The following is a 21,608-nucleotide window of genomic DNA, read 5'->3' on the forward strand; positions in this document are numbered from 1 at the left end:
TCCTCTCCTCCTCTGTCAATAACTACATAAAACTACAGTGTATTTACATTAAGGTATTCAGAGACTCCCAATCCGAAATCCACTGAGTCCATGCTAAAGATTCTTATAAAAATGCTGTTGTTAAGTAAGCATTTGACTTTAAATAAGTCTTACAAGAGATAACAAGGTGCAGCAAAGGGCTATTCAGACAGCCTGCATTAAGCACCTTCCTTCTGATGCTTAAGCCAGGAGCCTGGTCTCTGCAGGCTGCCTTAACATCACAGGAGAGAAGCTCAGATGCAGTGACAGTGCCACAACTGAACAACACTTCATCTTATGTGTGTAGATTCAAATGCCATAGCAGGCGACTAAGAAAAACAGCAAAGGAGAAAAATGAATCTAAAAAAAAAAAAGAATCTAAAATCAATGTTGCCTCACGTAAAATCATCGGAACTCCACAGACCAAATTGCAACATGTCAAAATCACATCAAATGTGTTGAAAGCTGTTACTGCAATAAAAGTTGCCAATTAAGAAACACACTTCGATTTGGGAATATATATTCATCTTATGATTGATTTTACCCTTTTTGGTTAAAAAAAGATAAAAAAGTCAGGTTTTAGCTAACTACTAGACAAGAAAGTAAATACTTTCTGCACTGCCAGAGTTCCCATGATCTGTAGATAATAATTATTAGTGAGTTGCTGTAAGGGAGTGCTACATAGTGCTGCAGTCTCCACAGAAAAAGTGGTGATGCTACAGACATTCAGTGTTGCTATGAACATGTAGTTCTGCCTTTTAATTGCTGATTTCTCTGCTTGCACAAAGAAAATTATACAACTGCCTCACATTGCCACTGCCCCTGCACCCACCTCCCCCCCACTCCCCATCAACAATGACCCCCCCCCAAAAAACCAAAAAACCAAGCCCCCCCCCAAAAAAAACCAAACCCCCCCCCAAACAAAAACCCAAACAAAAAGCAAAGAAAAATTCCAAACTACTATACAAACCAAAGCAGAAAAAAGGCTTCTCTAACATCAAAAGGGTCTGATTAGCTACAAGGGGATCTGAGAGGTGTATGCTATGTGCTTTTCTACCTGTCAAGTCATCATCTTTTCCATGCTCCTTACAGATCAGCAGGGCAAGACCACTTTCCTTCTAAAAGAAATACTTTAGATTTACTGTATCCTTAAAGATCTGACATTTCAGGGTCTCTATGGGGACATGTGATGGTGAGCTCGTAAGTCAGTGCCCTTTTCGAGGTAGCATGGGATGCTCCCTCAACAAATCCTGCCTCTGTACATAGAGAGCTTCATTCCCTAATGCCACACTTAAGATGTGCACACAGGCACGTGGAGGGATTGTACCCCTACGCAATGAAGCAGAAGCAGGGTTGCTTACTTCAAAAGAGGTGGGGTAGAGCCAGGGTGGATCCCCAGGGGCTGTGATGGTTTTTTTGTGGATCCTTTCAGCCTGTCTTGAGAAGTGTCTGCTCCCCAGATCAATACTTGGCCTTCTTCTACCATAATTCCCCACTGCACCTGAATGCAAACACAAACACATGCAAGTATGATTGCTCTCTTGTGTCCTTTGGGCTTGTTTCTTTTTATAAATGCCAGAAAAGTTCACCTCCATTTCATGAGTGGAATAGAAAACACTGAACAGCTTTACTCTCCAACAAGACTCTGTTTGTTCTTGGGAAAATATTGTCTTGCAGCTGCCATCCTTCAACCATGTGTTCAGTATCCATCTAAGGGTGCAAGTGGCAGAAATAGGGGAACAGTGTTGTCACATGTACTTTGATTAACCTTTTTGCACATTTCCCATCTCTGCAGCACACCATTTACAATTGCCTAGCTGTAGACTACACATTTGTTTTAGTTAGCCTCAGTCTTAAGTAATTTGTTACATTTTGCATGTGTGTGTGTATACGCGCTCTTATTTTTGGTAAGAGATTAAATCTCCCTTCTGACACAACCACACTCTGGAACCTTTGGCATGTCTGATTTTTGCACCAGTTCCTGGTAAGAGGTATGGATGTTTCCTGGTCACTGTCTATCATAACTGTACACAGCTTAGAAAAATGGTTTCTTTAATTATTAATGAACTCAGTGCTTCCCGCATCAAGAAAGTGCTCTCTTTTGTGATTTTAAGCATTATTAAGATATACAGGAAAACACCCTGTGCAAAGAATTGGTTAAAAGATTCAAAATTCTGGTTGTTTTTTTTTTTTTTTTTAATTTTCTCCTGTATCAAGCCTTGTGACAGGAACAAGATGGTATTTCTGCCTGCAACAGTCTTCTGCCTCAAGTTCGAAGTGACAAAGCATTAATGTATGCAAAATATGCAGCCTACAGCTTGTTCATTAGGAAAACGAAGAAGTAGAGGGGAGTATGTAGACTAAATGTCACCAAGGCATATAAAACTCTTTGTGGCTATATAAAACTCTTCACCATACATAGGAAAGTGCAATGTATAAAAGGAGAGAATATGCAACTGCTCCACTGCCAAATGCCTAACGGTGGGTAAGTGTGACATAAGCCAGGAGCACGTGGAGGCTGTAAACTTCAGTGAGGACACTTCTGCCGCCAACTTGAATATCTTCAGGGCTAAAATTGCCTGCAAGATGTCCTGGTTTTACTTGGATTCTCAACTCACAAGTTTGCTCCACCTGGATGTATTTTCTGCACTTCTCAATGTCTTGACCTACTTACTCTTCCCCATAACCTGTATAGGCTCATGTTTACCCACTCTCTGTAGCACTAGCAGCATTGGGGATGTTGCTATAGACGGGCTGTCCCAAGGGACTAGGAAGGTACAAGGAATAAGTAAATTTCAGTCTTGGATTACTGTTTCCATACCACAGCCTTGGGCCTTGCATCTTCTCGCAGCAAGTATCTTGCTGAAGAAACTGGATTTGACTTTCCTCTCATGAGACTAATTCACAATTTCCTATTCCAATGAGCACCTTATGTGTAATGGTTTTCCAAGTTCATGGCCATATGTAATACACAAGATCTGAAAGCTAAACAATGATCCACCAATTCCGCTAATTGCCAAATGGGGGTGAAGAATTATATATGTCAGCCCCATTATTAAAATTCAACAAACATGTTTTTGAGACCATCCAAACTGTCACTGAGTTTAAGTCAGGTTCAGAAGGCAGTGGTAGGAAGAGGGAAATCAAGCTGTTTAATGGTAACATTTTTAAAACAAAAGTTTTCAATTTAGAATGCATTTAAATTATATGAGGTAGCCCAAAGTTTCAGTAGTGCTGTTGTAGTCAATTCACAATGGAAAAAGAGCATAGAAGCTAATTTTTAGCTGACCTTACAGATGCCTATACTAATTTTCACTGCCCTGCTTCCAGGCCCTAATGTTCATGCAAAGTCAACAGAGACAGTACAGTTCACTGCCACAAACCATTTTATTTTTCACCAAAAAGATGTGTCATTCATTTGCATCACTCATTTTGCTGAAAACGTGAAGCCATGCCTGCACTGTCTGAACAGAACAGTTATTTATTTTGAGCATTGCCCTATTTTTTTTCTTTGCAAAACATGTGATCAAAATCAAAACAAAACCTCTGCCAGATCTAACACTAATTTTTGATGAAAAATTCATTTCAGAATTCTTTTTTGCTATTCTGCTTGGAATAAAAATAATTTCAAACTACAAAACAGCTTGCATAACAGAAAATCTATGCCCAATGCCTTCCTAATATAAACAGAGAAAAAAAAATGAAGCAAGAAAATACCCACTTCTAGCATTTGAATTTTATCAGAATATGTTATTAGTGAAGAATTAGCTGTATGGGACAGTCAGTGACTATTCCTGTTTTTAGAGCTGGCTTGAAGCTTTGTTCCAGGGGTCACATGGCAAGAGTTATAAATCAAGAAGACACTGTAACTCAGATACAATATTTGACCTTCTTCATAAAGCCTTTCCTCCATGCTCTCAAGAGATAAAGGGGTGAGGTGAAGGGAAATTTCTTCTCGTTTTCCTAAATAGCTTCTTAGCTCTCATGATTGAGGAAAAAGCCTCCTGATCTCTAAAGGCATTAAGCCTAGAAAATATGAAACCCTCCCCAAAAGGAATCAAAAGATAAGGGTCTCCTCTTTTATGGATAATATCTAACTCAAGGAAAATAACATGTCTGTATGTCTGGTGCTATGCTTATGTTTTTTCACTAGACAAAATCCCAAATCCCAGACAAGACATATTTCAGCAGTTTTGTCTTATCAATCTACAGAGCCAGCAGATGGAGCTGAGGTTATGCTTTTAGCAAGAGGGAGTACAATTAATTTCTGGAAGGATTTTAGTGAACATTATGCATGTGTATAACAGACAAATGTGTGTAGACACACCACACTCTGTATAAATTAGGTATATTTAAGGTTTAAACAAATAATTTGAATGAGCCATAGGAACCAGTAAATCAGGTTCACAAGTGTCTGTTCTGCATGCTTTCCTGCTGTCTAACAAAGGGTTAGCTTTTCTTGACTGTGGCTTCTCTATGAGCTACTAATCCTTTAAAAACTTGTAGGAGTGCAGTCCCTCTGACACCTCTGCTTCTCTTCAAAATGTAATTGAAATTGACCACCAGCTTCAAAAACTGTTAAAGAGATGAATATACATGTTCTGACAGCAGAATTATTTAAAGTCTGAATACCTGCCCTACCTAAGAGACTTAGGCGCCAAACACTGGGCTTATGCTCCCTAATACTTTGCATATGGAAAAATAGAAGCTTTTTTCCATATATATATGGGAATATATATATATATGGAGATACATATATATATATGTGTGTATATATATATATAAATACATGCCCATATACTCACACAGAGGGAGCAAGTACTGCAAAGATTTAAGCCAAAGCATTAGTGGGACCCTAAGGAAACCATGCCACTTCCTCCTTACATTCACACAGTGTGCAAGAAAACACAGACTAAATTACTGGGACAACAGTATGTGATTCAAGTCAAAAGGTGTATATATGCCAACACCATTTCAAATGACTTGCTAAGATTTTCTTCCACCGTTTTAATGAAGTTGGCTTGATTCCCTGGAGTTTAAGATTGTTAGAACTCAAATGTGTCAAACTTATTATATATACAGTTGTTGTTAATGCCTGTTACAAGATATGGGGCCTGAATTAGTACCACAGTAGACCCTGGAAATCTTGATGGTAATTTCTACTCCTTTCTGCTTCACGGTTTACATAGGAAAAGGCAGTTCTTTTCTGAAGAGATTTCACCCCAACCAGTGAAGATTCAGGGTAGGAGGAAGACACTGCAGTCTGTGCTATGCAGCGACTCTACCGTAGCCAAAAGTAGAGCACCTGAACAGAACTGTCCCAAAAATGATGAACATTTGGTTTCATCAACAGCTTTGAGATTTCCAATTCTGAATTCATTAAAAAGCAAAATTAAACATGACATTCCTGGAGAAAAGTAATTGCTTTGGACTGATCTAACATTGTGCTATGAAATAAATTAGATTACATTTATTCACTCCAATATAACTTAAAGATGCCACTAAAAACAAAATCAAACACAAATGACAAAACCAAAAAACAATCAAACAAAATTCCCACCCAAATGGAGACTTCTCAGAATCAAAATGGGCTGTTTTGACATTGTTCAATCTTTTCCACCTCCATTCCTTCTGAAATATCATTGCAGAAATGAATTAATTTTCAGGAAGTATTTGGATTGTGATGAAAGCAAAATGAATACATCAGTTTCACAAGGGTTTCTCCAACTCACCCAATCCTATGGTCCAATTCAGGCCTTGAACCTTCAAAACTCATTTAATGTAATAATTATTGTATTTTTTCAGGACCAAAAAAATTGCGCAGATGTCCTGAAGCCTACTTGCTTTCCTCCAGATGGCATAATCTCCAGGAGCTTTAAAGCATTCAGTGACACAGGGTTCATCAGCCACATCTGTCCTCTCAGACATCTTCAAGAATTCTCTTTGCTAACCTTCCTCATATCCTGTGCTTCCTTTGTAATAAATGATTTTTTTATTGACCTCTTTGCCTGAAAAAATATTTTCTGATCATTTACCCATGTCCAGCCAGACCTGCTCCCTCCTACAGCTGGTGCTGGGGTGACAACACAAGTGCTGCTGATTGAAAAGGAGGGACAGGACTGTGGCCTGCGACTGGAAAAACGTAGAGCAGTCAGCAGGGAACAGCATCCCCTGGGAAAACTTTCTTTCATTAGGCAAGAAGGTCATGCCTTTATTAGCCTCCAAAGCTGATGTGCAGTTCCCCTTCTAGGCTGGAGGCTCACGTCTATGCAGCTGTGGCCTTTTACTGCACAGCAGAACCTGCTATTGAAGTGAGTTCTTCCGCTGTACTAACGTATTCATGCTCCACATAAAAGGTATATAAGGATGTGCCTCCAGGAGAAAATACACTTTCTTTTAAGTTATTTTCCCCATAACCACCACTGTAGATAAGCTTTGTCTTTTCCTGACTTGGGAGAGAACTGCTGGTGAAAGACACTTTTGCAGCTTGAATGATCTAAAGCTACTTCTGGATGGCAGATGTCTGAGCTGCTCAGAGATAGGAGTCTTTCCCCTCTTTCTCCTCTACTCTAATTCCTCAGTCCAGCTGAGGAAGTACCAGAAGTACAGCAGTACCATGGGGTATAAAGTGCCTTCCTACACCACCTCATGCAGTCTATTAAATACTGCAATGGGGGCAAGAGTTGTCGACCACTCAACCTTCTGATACTTGCCCATGAAAAGAAAATGCCTCCCCTACAGAACCCAGGTTTAACTGTGTCCTCTTGCCCCAGAGGTTACACCACAGCTTTTATTTGCTCTGCAGCTCTGACAGCTCATGAGAAGAGAAGCCCTGATGCCAGTGGAGTCCACTCAGGTTAGGTGGCTATTCATTCCAGCCTCAGGAACAATGAGATTAGCAGCCAAGACACAGGATGCATTACTACATGTCCCATGATTTTCTTGTGAAATACCAGAGTCAAGCTAATATTTCCAAGGGATTCAGCAAATCCATACTCCACACTTTCATGGCTCAGCTACAAATTAAGGGTCTTAGGTAACAATATAGCTGCCTGAAAGGAGAGTGAAGAGGCATCCTTGTCTCAACATGGGTTTCTAAGCTATGGCTTCATTCTTTTGTTCAACACCTTGAGCATGAGATGGATGAGAACTGCAAACCTGTAGACTTCATCACCTACTTGGCCTTCTTCATGTAAGATTTCCTCAGTAACTGTACAAAACAGGTGTATTTGCCATCTTTATAGCAGCTTTAATATGAAGGGTCTCCAGTGTATTACACCTAACCACCACTTAGTAAACCATAACATCACTGGTGCATGCTCCACTTGTGTGATCAGGTAAAGGAGTAAGAAAAGAATTTGAGGATATGAGTCAGGATAGAGGGTAACCTGTTAGCACATGTATTCAGTCACCAGACAGCAACTTTGGTGTCGGGTCCAACCCTAGATCCATAAGCAACATAGAACTGTGCTAGAAATTTCAGTGCTGGACAAACTTTCAAGCCCTATCAGCCCTCTTTAGATATGTCAAACTCCAGATGGGACTAAAACACTTTGAAACAGTTTCCCACTGAAAGAGCTCCCATCCTGAAGAATGCACAAACCCTAAGAGAACAGAGAATTTGAGGTCACTGGAATCCAATTCTACATTAAAACAGTTTCCTCGGTAACCAAAAGTCAAGGAAGCCTTCAAACAATGCAGACACACAAACCTTTCACTCCTTACAACTTTTCAATTAAAGAGAGACAAACACATTTAAATTATGAAAAGGTAAAAGCTTTCTAAAGTACCCAATGCAGTGTAGCAAGCTCTCACAGCAATCTATCTCAGTTAGATAACAACACTGCCTGCAAGGTTTCAAGGACAACCATAAGACATAGTGGAAAAAGAAAAGGATCAACAGAATATGCTTTCACACTGCACTCACTGCAAGTATCATAAAGTCTGCGTATGAGTCCTTGCCACAAGAACCCAGTTTGGACACACTGCAGAGGATACAAGGCTAGCTTGAAATCCAAGCTCCACTGCCTTTAGATAGATTCTGGTCTGATAATGGGCTTGGCAGTAGCTCTAGAGCACCCCTGCCATGCAGCCACAGCACCAAGGTCCCCAAAGGCAGATGAGGACGTGCTAAACCTGTGCAGCAGCAATGAGGTGAGGCAGAGCTCAGTTCACTCCTTGTAGCAGGGCCCAAGCCAGCTGGATTGTGCTTCAGGGTGGAAGCGTAAAGAAGCAGTGCCACCTACTACCACCGGAGCAAGGGCTCATTCCTCGATTTGACAATGCCTGCAGAACCATGGATTAGAAAGAAGCACTCTGGTGACAAAAACCTGCTGTGGCAAGACAAGAAGTTGCCTTGGATGTAGTATTTGGGCTTGGAAACCTGAAACTCAAGAAGAAGAAAAGGCAGAGTTATGATTGATGACATGGTCTGAAATAGTAAGTTGACTTTCCTGATGCCAGAGAAGTTACGCCTTTTTACAGGAGAGGGAGGCTGAACAAGTGTCTCTTTACCACCGTTACTTTACTTTGCCAAAGAGACACTATGAAATTGACTCCTTCACCTTAAATGACAGTGTGGGCTGTGTCCTGTCACCGCAGAAGATGGGACTTCATGCTAAGCAGATGGGTTTCTCCAGGTGCATACTGTTATGCATCAAGCCTGGTGAATAAATTGGCTGGGAATGGGCATATCCATCCCTGTAATAAATACAGGTGAATTGCTAACAACAGAACTGAAAATATTCATATTCAGGCAAAGAACAACATTTCAGGCCAATATTTAGAGTTATCATTAGGAAACTGAGAGTGATTAGTGCATTATAAAGAATAGCAGCAAAAACATTTTAAGAATAAGGCTCAATGCCATGATTAAAAGGCATTTGCCTGATTTTGTGAAGGCCTATAGTCCTCTGTGTATGTATATGGACATACATTCTCATTTTTACAGAAGATCACCTGTTTTTCTCTTCCTAAGGATTTCATGGCTTTATGTACATTCTTGTTACATTTTGAATCTGCAATAATGTTACCAATGAAATTGTCTATGAATAATACATTACTGCATCACATAAAATAGTCAATGATTTCTTGAGGGATAATGAAAACTACTAGTACTTACTGGGTGTTCAGGCCAGGCAGTACATTGCTTACTAATTCATTTCAGTCTTTGTTAAATAAAATATTCAATTAATTAATCTCTAGCGTCATACATCACACTGCACCAGAGCAAATGAGGAGTTGATCTGAACACCCTGAACGATATTGATAGCCCACAGCTCAGCTCTGCTGCAGCTCAATTACAAGGGGGATGCTGAGGACACATTGGTATGCTGCACTGGAAGGCACGTGTCACCGCTCAGCTTTTACCCTGGTACTCATAAAACTTGAGCCTCATGAGCAGTGCAGAATCTAAAACATCCACCATTGTGCACACTAGTCAAAGGAAATAAGCAAACAGGCCTAATCAGCCGGATCTTTGCAGGTAGCTGGGTATGTTCAAAGGGCCCAGGATAATTCCAAGGAAAGCTGTGGAAGCCAGCTGTGGGAGCCTACCCCACGTTTTGCCAGAACAGCCTTTTCTTCCCCAGCCACTTGCTAGGACAAGATACGTCAGTGAGTAACTTGTACCAGACACCTTGAATACTTAGAAAACTTTCAGTTCAGTCTTTTTATGCTCAAGGACTTAACCCATTAGCCTCTGCAAAATGGGGAAAGCCCACTGTCTAGTGAGTGCATCAAGCAAGACTGGCAAATAGTAAATTATATTTCCAAAATACAATTCCTGTTTAAGTAAGGATACTGCAAGGTGCAAGCAGAATTGCTGAGTAGAAATTCAGAAAATAAAAACTCTGGTTTGGAGGGTTTATTATCATTTTAAAAAATTACTACACACAGGAAAACTTATTTTACCAAACAGACCTGCCTTCTGAAGACTCTGCTTCTATTGTTTACTGTGTAAAATGTTGCTTTTGAAAAGGTTGTTTTCATGTATGCTGCATGTTCCAAGTTTCATTAACAAGTGTTAACATCCTTGTTAACTAGTCTTGACAGTGGATTGTCTCGCCTGGCGCTTAGAGCTCTTACTGCCTTTCAAGTCCTGAAGCAATGACAGCATGCACTGCACAGCAGAGCTCAGCCAGAACCCAACAGTGCAGGTACTGTACAAATACATAACAAAAGCCTTCGTCAGGCACTCAGGCACCTGCTGATAGCACACCAATAGAGATTTTAAATCCTCAATATTTGACTGCAAGATATCTGAAAATATTTAGACTTTCCCCCTACAACACTTGGCAAACAAAATGCTACCAAACTGAATAATCCCTGCTTACTCCTCGGGGAAAAACTGACATACTGATACGTCACTCCAGTGATTACCAGACTGAAAACTGGCAAGAATTATCTGTACTCTTCACATGCTATTTCATTTGCTTACAAAACATCAGAGTGTTTTGTTATAAAATATATTACATTGTAAGCAGTGTTTCCTTGTTTCAAACATACCCAAAGGATACACTTTTGCCTCATCCACTTCACCAATAGGTAGAGTTGGCTAGAGTGGTAAAACCTTCTGAGAACCAAATTAAATTATATGCTGATACAAATCAGAGAGGACAACTTAGGTTTCATTTTTTGCAATTTTTTTCTTTCTTTGCTCTCTCCTTTTTATCACTACAAAGATGGATTGAGATAAGAGATAAAGCTAGAAACAAGGAGCAACAGTCTCAAGGGGAAAAAAAGCAAAACATCTTGTCCCTCTTCAAAAGCAAATAAAAAAAAGTTGCACTTCTCTTTAATTTTAATCCAATAGTTTTCCATTCATTTCATCAAATAAATGAATACCAAAACTGCTCTTTTTTTTTTCCACAGCTCCTCAACCCACTTTTTCAGGAGACTCTATTAAAAACTGCATTTATCTTTTCAAAACTGAATAAACTAATGCAGTGCCTTCAGCTGCTCCAAATGCACTTGCAAGCGGGCCACCTACAAAATGTGCTTATAGAGGACCTAGAAAAATTTTGTAAGAAAGGAATACTTGAGGTTGGCCCTGGACTGACTCTGTATTGGTTCAGTGCCCAAGTGACCTTCAGACACACAGTAATTGCTCAGGAGTGGGATCCAGTCCAAAGCAGACTCCCTGAGAATCCAATAGATGAAGCTGTCCTGCACAGGCTAAAGCATTTACAGAAAGGGTTGGGGTTCCTGTGGCAGGACAGGAGTGAATGCATGCATCTTTGGCCAGATCACCTTGGTCATGCTTCTATTCTTACCCTCCTGACTCCAGTCACAGTAGCAGAGACTATACAATTCCCCATGAAGCTTTATGCCAGGAATCACATGAGGTGTCCATGAGTTGCCACTTTCCAATAAAAACGGGCTGTTATAGACAGCTGAGCTGAGCATGGGGGAAACAATCTGAAAGGATCCATGTAGCTTTTAACAGCATCCCAGAAGACTGGGCTGTTTAGGAACTAAGACGTCCAAGCCCTGGCGTAAAGAAAGCTGCATCCTTTCCGTGCTTTACATAGATGACCCTTCACAGCCTGCTGCCATTTCCCACCAGCTAGGATGGAGGAAGGCTGGTAAGCAAAACTCAACCTCTAATACACCAGCCCAGCTCTCAGTTTATACAATAAACATAGGAGACTTTTATGAGAAAGAGAAAGGGGTATAATTTGGTTAGCTGAACAGCAAAGGATTGTTCCCCTAAGAAAAAGGAGGAAGAAGGAAGGGATCTATGCATCTGAATAGATGGTATGCAGGCACTTGAGAACTGGCAGTATTAGGTTAATGGTTATACTTGATCTTAGAGGTCTTTTCCAACTGAAATGACTCTATAGTTTTGAAGATACAGGAAATGCTTTCAAGTGTATTGCACTGTAGTATAAAACAAAACAAAACAAACACACCCCACAAAACACACAGACAAAACCATTAAGTTGAACAGAAAATTAATCCCTCAAATAATGAATTCCAAAGAAGCAGTGAGTTCAGCAGCAGTGAAGTGATATACAGGATTTCATGCATATGAAGAATGATGATAATCTTCCTTAAGAAACTGCAAAACACAACCTCTAAGTTAACACCTTACTAAACTCTGGCTGCCAGGGAAAATAACAGCAACTGCTTCTAACATTTTATTCTGCAGACAGACTCTGTCATTCAGGGGAGGAAGGGAAGAGCAGCAACCAGAAAACCTTCACGCTCATCTGCTCTATTTCCATTTCACATTATTATTCCTTTTTTGTATTGCAGTGTGCATGCAATCTCATTCCCTGGGAATATGAAACCTGCAGCCTCTATTTCTTTAAAGACGAGTTTCTAAACAGTCCAATCTCACTGCCTTTCTTTATGGATATAATCTCCATTTCTCTAGGTATTGTCTATCTGTCCAAAACCTCATCTGTAATCTTAAAACTCAAAAGGCTTTGTCACAAAGTTAAGAGTTTACCAAAACTTACTGCTTCCTGTGATAATCTCCTGTCTCTCCGGACAAATGGCCTTCATATAAGTCCAAACCCAGCTATCCTTAATACTTTAAGAGGGACTCTTTTTGGCTTGTGACACTGATGTTCAAAAATAAATGCTGGTGGTCTGCTTCACACTGCTATCCACAATCTCCCTCAGAAATCTGGTCTTTCCTGTTTAAGCCTGAAACTTGGCATGGCCTGTGGTACAGCATAAGAGCAGAAAAGTGTTTCTAGTCTATTTGGGTCTTACATATTGATATCTAAATCAGATGTTTTGAACAAAAATATAACAATTGTAGCAGCATCAATCAGCTAGCTGTTTTATCCTTTCTTCCTCTGGCACTTTTTCACAGCCCTGAGCAAAAAGATTTAGTTGTACTATTCTGAAGATGGAGAAACTGGAGTGAATTAAAAAGGATATGTCTTGTCCCTGACCAAGTGACAATTGAGAAGTTAAGCTGAGATCAGCACCAGGTGTCCTGGGCTCCAGCCTAGCCTGCCATCTCAGGCAGACTGCACTAACACACCAGAGCAACCTTGAAGTACATTTAATCCAGTACATCCTGGGGTGGCACTTGAGCAGTGCACTGATGGGAGCCCACTGGACAGATCAGCACTTCCTGAAGGAAGCGTTTTTTGTCTGATACAGCTCCTCAGGAATACATTTCCATGAGAAATTGATTTGAATGCTTTCCAAGGAAGTGTGACACTGCCTGGCTATACACATTTCAGCACGGCCCCTTTGCTGTCATCTTCTAAATCAATTTCTTTCACTTGGTGCCAACCCAGCATATTAGTTTTTAAGTTGCCTTTTCACTGAAAACCTGTGAATTTTATTGGTTATAAGAAACCTTTGAGAGCCAGGAGAGTAGAGAGAAATATCAAAGCTAGACTTCAGACCATATATTGCTCTTCCTTTCAAAAGCAAAGGGGAAAAAAATCATTCTTTATCTTGTAATGTGATTCATGGCTCTTTCCATAAGGCACTGATAATATAATTCATTAATCTGGCATTGGTAATCTTCCCTATTTTCTTTGTATATATTTCATTAGCATGAGCCTGTCCACACTTTAAAAGGTGTCTTGCCATAAACATGTCAGCACAAGAGCAGTTGCATAGAACACAGGTGTTTTTGTGAGGGAAGGTGACCTGACACTACAGACAAAGGAGACAAATTCAGAGTTTTGGAGTAGCTTATTAATTAATTAATTAATTAATTGGTTTCTTCTTATAAAATTGTGTTACAGAAATTTGATTTTGAGATAACAAGCAAAAGAAAAATGTTAACCAATAGACCATTCCCAACGCACTTTATGGATAAGGCCAAAATCATTGCTTTCTTTTTGAAACCCAGCCAGGTACAGACACCCAAGTACAGCAAAATGAGTCACTCACAGCAGTCTAACGACTAAGGCAAACCCCCACATTTCATTGCTGTGCCTACTAGCCTGAAGACATATTCTTTGGAGGTGTAAAACTGCCATTAGGAGAAAAAAAAAAATAGCAAGCATCAGATTTACCCTTCTGTTACAGAAAAGGTTAAAATATTAACTGATAGAGCATTTAATGAAGTAGTTTATCACTATAAAGTCAAGTTTCTCTAGAACAGTGTAGGATTATACCAGCCTATAAAATAGTCCTACAGAAAATGGCACATCCAAACTACATGCTTCCAACCCTACAAGATTAACTGATAATAATTCCTAAAATAAAATACCTAGGTTGGAGTTTCAAATCATGGAAGACATTCGGGCACACATTTCCAATCAACTTTCAGTTGGAAGAATTTGACCCACTTCTGCATTGATTCTACTTTGAATAAAAACTACACTTCCCATTTTGGGTGATCAGGCTTGACTCTTGATACAACAGTCAGCCTTGTGATATTCCGATCACAAACAACCCTGGAGACCTATAAATGTCATCTGACAATAATTTTTCCAGATATATGTGGCAAACAAGAATTTTAACATGGGGAGGGAAATGCTTGTGCTGCATTGCCTTCTTTGCTGACTGTTGACTCATGGCTCATGTGGGGCTGATATTAGCGGCAGCGGATCATAATCTAAACTTTCATATTTTTAAATGCTTTGAATATGCACAATGGTGTGTAAGTGCCAAATAACATTGTTTTACTTTAACAGCACTTAGCCCTATTCATGCACAACTGACTAAATCTGTAATCATTTGGACACAAGAGCATGCTGAACTGTAAGAAGCAAAGGGGAGCAGTTAAACATCAGTTTTCACGATAATTTGTATTACCTAATTTCTAGCTAATTCTAGCAAACTAGCTTGCCTCTCTCTTGTAACAACAATTCATGCCTGACAGATAAACAAAATGATCTCTAGGAGGAATTTATTGAGAAAATGTACTGCAACAAAAATACTGTAATATCTAATGGCAGATATTCAAGGCTTACCTTTATTTGCCAGTATAATCATCAGCATATATCCAATATGCATACAGTGTTCTTAAGCACTGCAGTGTCTGTATAGCATGTATTAAACTTCTCTGAGCTGTTCATAATGGATCAACTAAATTTAACAGGACATAAAACAACCCCCAAAGCAAATAGTGTTTTGGGAGAGGTAACTTCTTCATCTTCTTGAGTAACCTACATTTACTGCAACAGCATCTAGAAAGCACTGCCATCAGGTACCAGTTGTGGTGCTAACTGATGTGGATTTAACTACTCCGCCGTGTTTGCAACTGTCTTTGGTATGTTAACTGTTCTTCTGCATCACTTCCTTGTTCACCTTCTACACGCTGCCGGGATCCTAGAGCAGGAGGAGGAGGATGCTTTTACCCTGCATGGCACCAGCTGCTTTGAAACCCTAGTACCTGCTGGGGTTCCTTGAGAGGCTGCAGGAGCCACAGAGTGTAGATGGCAACAGCACTGCCACCTCACATCTTGGTACTGAGAACAGCTTGAATCAAATCCATGAAGCACAACAGGGTTGCTCTCTGAACACCTGCAGGATCTTTGTTTTTGTTTCCCTATGAGGCCTCCAGACTGAGGCTATTAGCAGCAGGTTTTAGTGACTCATGAAGCATCAAAGTAAAGCTCTTCTTCAGTCTTGTAATCATGACAAGCTAAGCTACTCTGAATTGTACATGTACTGCTAACTCTACAGAGACTGTATGAGACCAGTTCTTCCCACTTCAATACCAGCGTTCACTTCTACCCTTATTAAGTTCACATTTTCTAAGTCTCCTTTTTTTTCCCCTACCTAATTTAACTCATGTTAAGCTGTAATGTGCAAGCAGCCCTGAGCCCTGCAGCCCAGCTAGTGGAGATATCTGGTTTGTGATCAGTTCCATGCTGTATTTATCTGAGATACACAAAGAATACACATACTTAAAAGGAAAGAGACACCAGCTCACAATTTTACATTACTGCAGCTCGTTCTGAGCCAGCATGGGTATTTCTTCTGTACAGCCCTGGCCCATGTAGATGTACCCTATAGGAGTTTACTTGCTTAGTTAATGCTACTGATATATGAGAAGATTTCCTGTTCCTACAGACTTCTGTCAAGAACATTCCCTGCTGCAAAAGATTCATAATTTAAATTTAAAAGGCTTTAAATAATTTCTGAAGGTAATACTTATGAAGGGAAACCATTCTTCATGGTAGAGCCCCAAACAAATGATTATCTGTCAATAAATCTATCATGCATGACACCTGTGCTCCCATGGGGTAGACCCCACAGTAAACAAACAAAACACTCTTTAATGATTCACCATTGCCTAGAGGGTAGGAGAAAGAAAACATTAATTTTTCTTAAATGTAGGATGACAAACCTACGTTGCTGAGAGATTTACATCCAAAAGATATTTTCCTTATGCAGGGACAGAGCTTGTTTCTAACATGCTCTTTCTATTAGGGAGTGGCAGGGAACAGCCCAAATCAAAATCAAGTGCTCCAAAGTTGTGGGGCATAAACCACTGATTGCCCTTAAGCTTAAAGCTAAAGAGTAACAACATTCCTCAATAACCTGTGAGATGTGATAGTTTAAAACTGTAGAGAGTCATTAAAAACACCAAATATAGCAATTTCTCCTTCCTGTTTCCATCTACTGCGGGACAAAAGAACATCTAAGTTGTTCCATAGCTAATGCAAGAATCTGACAGAGAAGCCCAAATTGCATAGAATGAAACTCTTCTTACTCGTCCAAACAAGTCCCCAAACAATGTGCTGCCTTTACTTGAAGGAAGGTACTTGGACCTTGTTTTTCCCTTGTTTATCATTTGACCATGGGACAAGCCTTCACCATTATCACTACAAAGCACGTGCTGGTTAGTGCTTCTCACTTGTTCAAAACTGTGCCATCACAACTTTGGGTCTGATTGGCCCTGTGCATTTGGGGTGAGATAGATGCCAGAAGAGAGCCATACTTGCACAGCCCTGAGCCTCCCTGGCATAATGGGAGAGCATCAGGAAAATGCTGGAGCTGGAAGCAAGGATGTGACACTGAAAGTGAGTCCAAAACCGTGAGCACAGCTTGGTCTTCCAATAAGAAATTTGAGAGAAAGAGTGTAGAAAAAGGCTCATGGGGACTTTGCATCAGCCTAGCTGGAACAATACTAGCAAATAGCTTGTGATGTTCAGGATCTCACAACTGAACTCCAAGTTTCCTGAATGAGCATTCTGCTGACAGAAGTTTTGGAGAAGGAGTGTATATCAGAGAAGCCCTCATCAGATGCTACATCCTGAGTACTCTGCTCAGAAGGGCTGAGGTGGGGAGCCTGCAGTCAGCTTTAGTTGAGCAGTTGCTTCATGTTAACCTATTTAACAAGGTCTCTCAATTTTTCTCTCCAAGTTCCTGTGCAACTGAGTCCCCTGAGCTAGAGCTCACATATACTGCTATCTGCCAGTAATGAGCTTTTACCATAAGAGGTTGGAAAGAGCTTGGCTTTGCAGAATTTGATGGTCCATTCTATCACACCACTTCTCTGTTGCTCCTACACCAAAGGTCACACTAGCATGGATGGGGACAACAGAGTGGAGATCAGGGCCTATAAAGCACCACAGATGGTATTCATGAACTGAGCTAGCCCTCATTGTGTGGAAGTACACTTGCATCTAAATACACAGTTTTCAGCATTTATTACAACTGAAAAAACATACACATTACAGCTAAAAAAAATATAACCCATTCCAGTCTAACAGGCCCCACTGGTGAATAATTCCATGCACAAGTTGCACTGCTGAAGATAAATGAGCTAGATTACCTAGGTAATATCTCATCCAGCTGAGTAAAGGGTGCTAAATGGTGTATGAATATGCGTAAAGCCAAGTGACAGAAGTACATGCTCATTTTCGAAAAAGGAAAGAGTAATAGAATAATGTTATACCCAGGCTTTCTAACACAGCTCAAATTAAGGGTGGATTTTCACTCTATCATTATTTCCATTATGCACTTTTATTTGGAAGGGTTAAGAACTCAGCTATTAAAATGCACTCTTGGATGAAATTTCACAGGTAGAGCATTCCAGCATGAAAAATCAGCATTATATATCAGGAAGAGAAATTGTTTGTAATTTTTACATAAGAGTTCAGCACAAAACAATTCTCAAACTTTTCCATTTCTTTCAATTAAAGTGTCAGATGTCGGTGTTTGTAATGAAGTTCTTAATGAATAAACTATCAGCATATAACGAAGTGCACACCAGAGCAGACACTGCAATTATCGTGCATGTTAAAAATATTCTTTCTCCTCTACTGCATATATTGCTTAGTTCTTCCAAGTTTCAGGAGGTAAGATGAAAAATAAAAAAACCCAGAAGACATAAAGATATGTTCTCTGGCCTGCAGATCAAGATTATTCAGTATTTGTCTTCGCTTCTGACAGAGCGTGGGCACTTGGGAAAGTCTGGAAACAGAGAAGTTGGGAGAGCTCTGCACCTAGCCTATTTAAAGTCAGGTACCATCTCTTACTTCTCTTTCAGCAGAAGGATATTGTTACAGCTTCAGAGTTTACACTGAAGATGTTCATAAAGACAGCTACCACTGAACTCACAGACACAGTGAACCCCCAGTCTGCACAGCACAGGGTGCTCAGTAGAGCTACAGGGTGCTGACACCTGCAGAGAAATTTTCCACCATATGTAGGTAATGTGAAGTATGGGAACTCTCTGGAAAACTCGCTTCCAAATATCGAATCAGCTTTAGAAGATGATCTTTGATGATTTGACCTTATACAATGTTGTCTTTTTAGTTAAACAGTGGGAAATATTATTAAATACTTCTACTATATCTTAAGATTAAAAATCTTATGGTCTGCTTATACTGCTATATTCCAAGCTATTCAAGCGAGAGCAATAAAGACAAATTTCATTTCAGCAGGATCTGTTTAATTAGTCTGCAATGAGCTTTGCCCTGTTAGAGGTTTATAGCAAATTTTGTGGAAAATGCTCCATGCAATTCTATTTAGTCTTACTCCATCCCATACAAACACCCCATAAAATATTTTAAAAGCCTACCATTACAGGAATGTGCTGCTCAGTGAGACATATTACTGAGCTAGCTGGTGGTGCTTTTACTTGGGAGAAATGTTGCCCAAACCACTGCCACTTATAATTTACAGAGGAAGAAAAGACATCTCTCCATCAGCAAGGTGCAACATGTAACTTAATGTGAGCTCATTCAGCTGAGGCCGTTTGACCTGTCCTGCATGTTGCAAGAGGTCTTGATGCCCAGATTGTTTGCACAAAGTCCAAATATCACACTGGGAGCCCCCTATAGATGGGGGAAACAAACCAAGAGAGGTGAAATGGTATGTCAGAGGTATCTAGCTTGTCTTTGTGGTAGATTCTGGAATTTCAAGTCTAGCAGCATGATCAACAAGATGAGCTTTCTCTAATAAAAGGCATCTGCGAGAATGGTAGGAGCAGCAAGGCTTTCAAAAAGCCATGTTTGTTATAACATATGTGAAATAGAGGCCACTTAATGTCAAAACATAAACTCAGATTTTAAAATCTCCCCAACAGACAATCTCTGCTTCTTGAAAAGCAAAGTGACAGTTCAGGCTCAGAGCAGTTATTTGATTTTCTTCCACCCTTGTCTTAAACAAAAGCAGTAAGAACAAAACTCCCAATTCATAAAGTCTTAATTCTCAAGCCACTGTATCATTCCCAGGCAGGAAGGCCGCATTCTCCAGCGAAAACAGTCACTTCAGCATCTGAGGACATAGTTTGGCTCCACAGACACACATTTGCCTCAAAGCAGAAATATTTATTTAGTTCTCAACTTTAATGGTTGTTTGAAGTGATGTCTCCCTAGCAGTCAAGAGGAACTAGGAGTGACTATAAACATATTTGGATCTTACCTCCTAAATTAAAGTCCTTTCTCTATGCATCCTGACACTCAGCACAGAGATAATAATGAGCCATTCTTAGAAACAGCACTGTATGATGAGATACAACAAGCAACTTAGCAGAGAAGAGTGCCTACATATCACAGCCTGGGGTGGAGAAAAAAAGAAATCACAAGATGGGGAAAGAGTGGGAAAGGTGATGCCAAAGACTTTATAAAAGTGCTTTATTTATCCTCACAAAATGAGATAACCAACTATTTGACACCCAAATTATGATGGCCATCAAAATCATAAGGATAATGATATATAACATCTGGCAGCCACCTGAAAATAAATTTGCAGAAAGTCAGGACAAAACCAGAGATCTACTTCATTATGCCAAATTACAGCAGTAAATGGAAACAGAGATAAGTAAATAAACCTGGGTCCATGAAGGAAGCCCTGGAGGACACATGAATTAGTCACTGTAGAATTAGAAGTAAAGTAGGTAGACTGGACAAACTTGGAGACAAGTGACTATCCAGGAATCATTCTACCTTTCTGACTTTAAACGGAGATCCTGAAAATGACTCCTTGAGGACCTGGTTAGATGTCATTCACTTCCTTCTAAACCAGGAATACTTGTCAGCACTCAATTTGGATAGAAGATCACTTAAAAAAAGTAGTTCAGAAGCACAAAAAGTATTTAAGGCTATCAAAACCAAGGTGAGATTTGAATCTGAAACTTCAGCAGAACCCCTCTCCTAAAGAGCCTAAGGACAAGTTACACAGCAACATTTAAAAGATCCCACTTTTGATACTCCCTACCCCAAAGAAACCAGCTCCAGAGCTACATAAAAACTCCTACTCCACATGTGCTACAGTCTTTATTGTTCAGAAGTGAGATTTTTTTATCATCTGAATATAAAAGTGTCTTCAAACGTGCACACACGGATGGCACACTCAGTCATTGTTAACAAATGACATTAAAGAAAATGGTTTGGCAGGAGCTGCTGTCTTTAAAAGATAACTGAAAAATATATTTATTTGCATCACAGTTTCTCAACAGTCATAAAACAAGTAAAAAGACATAACACAACCAACCATCCAGATTTAGAGGACTCTATTTTAAAATGCTGCTGTTTTTTAACACTACTATACTGTGAAGGTTGTCAAGGAGATAACAAAACCTAAAAAAGAAAAAGTCTAATCCAAAAGGTAGCCGATTAAAGAAATATATTGTGGGTCACTTGAAGGCTGGAAATGACTGGTTTGACAGGAAAGATTCCGGAGAGAAGTCAAACTGTCTTATTTAAAGGCACAACCACATTGTAAATCACTTCCCTGAAAGTAGTGGCAAATATTTGGCCTTAAGCCACAGCAGAACTACATTACGGCTCTTGTGAAAAGCACAAAATTCATTGCAGAGCTCCTAACTCTGAAACAAATAGTTTTTTAAGCCATAGCTCCTTCAAAATTATCTTTTCTATTACTTTGGACTCTCTTCAAAAGAATTTTAGACTTAAGCTTTTCATGCCCAAAATTTTGAACAGAATCAAATAGAGTTCTCAGTCCCACCATAAATCCTCTGGAACCACAGATTTCAAAGGAAAAATTCTGCAGCTTTATTACTAATCTGTCAGAACCACAGTGCCCAATACAAATGATCCTCCTTTTTATAAAAGATACAGTTAGTTCTCTGTCAAAGAAGGAAAAAAATGTCTTTTATGTATCAGTTTTCTCTTATGCTATTGTTAGTACTCTGCTAAATTGTAAAAATATCAAGAAATGTTTACACTTTTTTGCAAGTGACAGTT

The 21,608-nt window shown here is 39.7% G+C and overlaps 1 long non-coding RNA gene across 1 annotated transcript in view; it reads right to left on the reverse strand.

Annotated features, from left to right (window-relative positions):
* Positions 1 to 1,404: 1,404 nt before the first annotated feature.
* The window catches only part of LOC126652073 (uncharacterized), a 164,604-nt gene continuing 144,400 nt past the window's right edge, over positions 1,405 to 21,608 (reverse strand). The window contains exon 3 of the long non-coding RNA XR_007631867.1: positions 1,405 to 1,519. This is a non-coding gene — a long non-coding RNA (uncharacterized LOC126652073). The remainder of the gene's footprint in view (positions 1,520 to 21,608) is intronic.

This window comes from Myiozetetes cayanensis, unplaced genomic scaffold, assembly GCF_022539395.1.
Source record: "Myiozetetes cayanensis isolate MyiCay16 unplaced genomic scaffold, myiCay2020 scf7, whole genome shotgun sequence".
Classification (NCBI taxonomy): domain Eukaryota; kingdom Metazoa; phylum Chordata; class Aves; order Passeriformes; family Tyrannidae; genus Myiozetetes; species Myiozetetes cayanensis.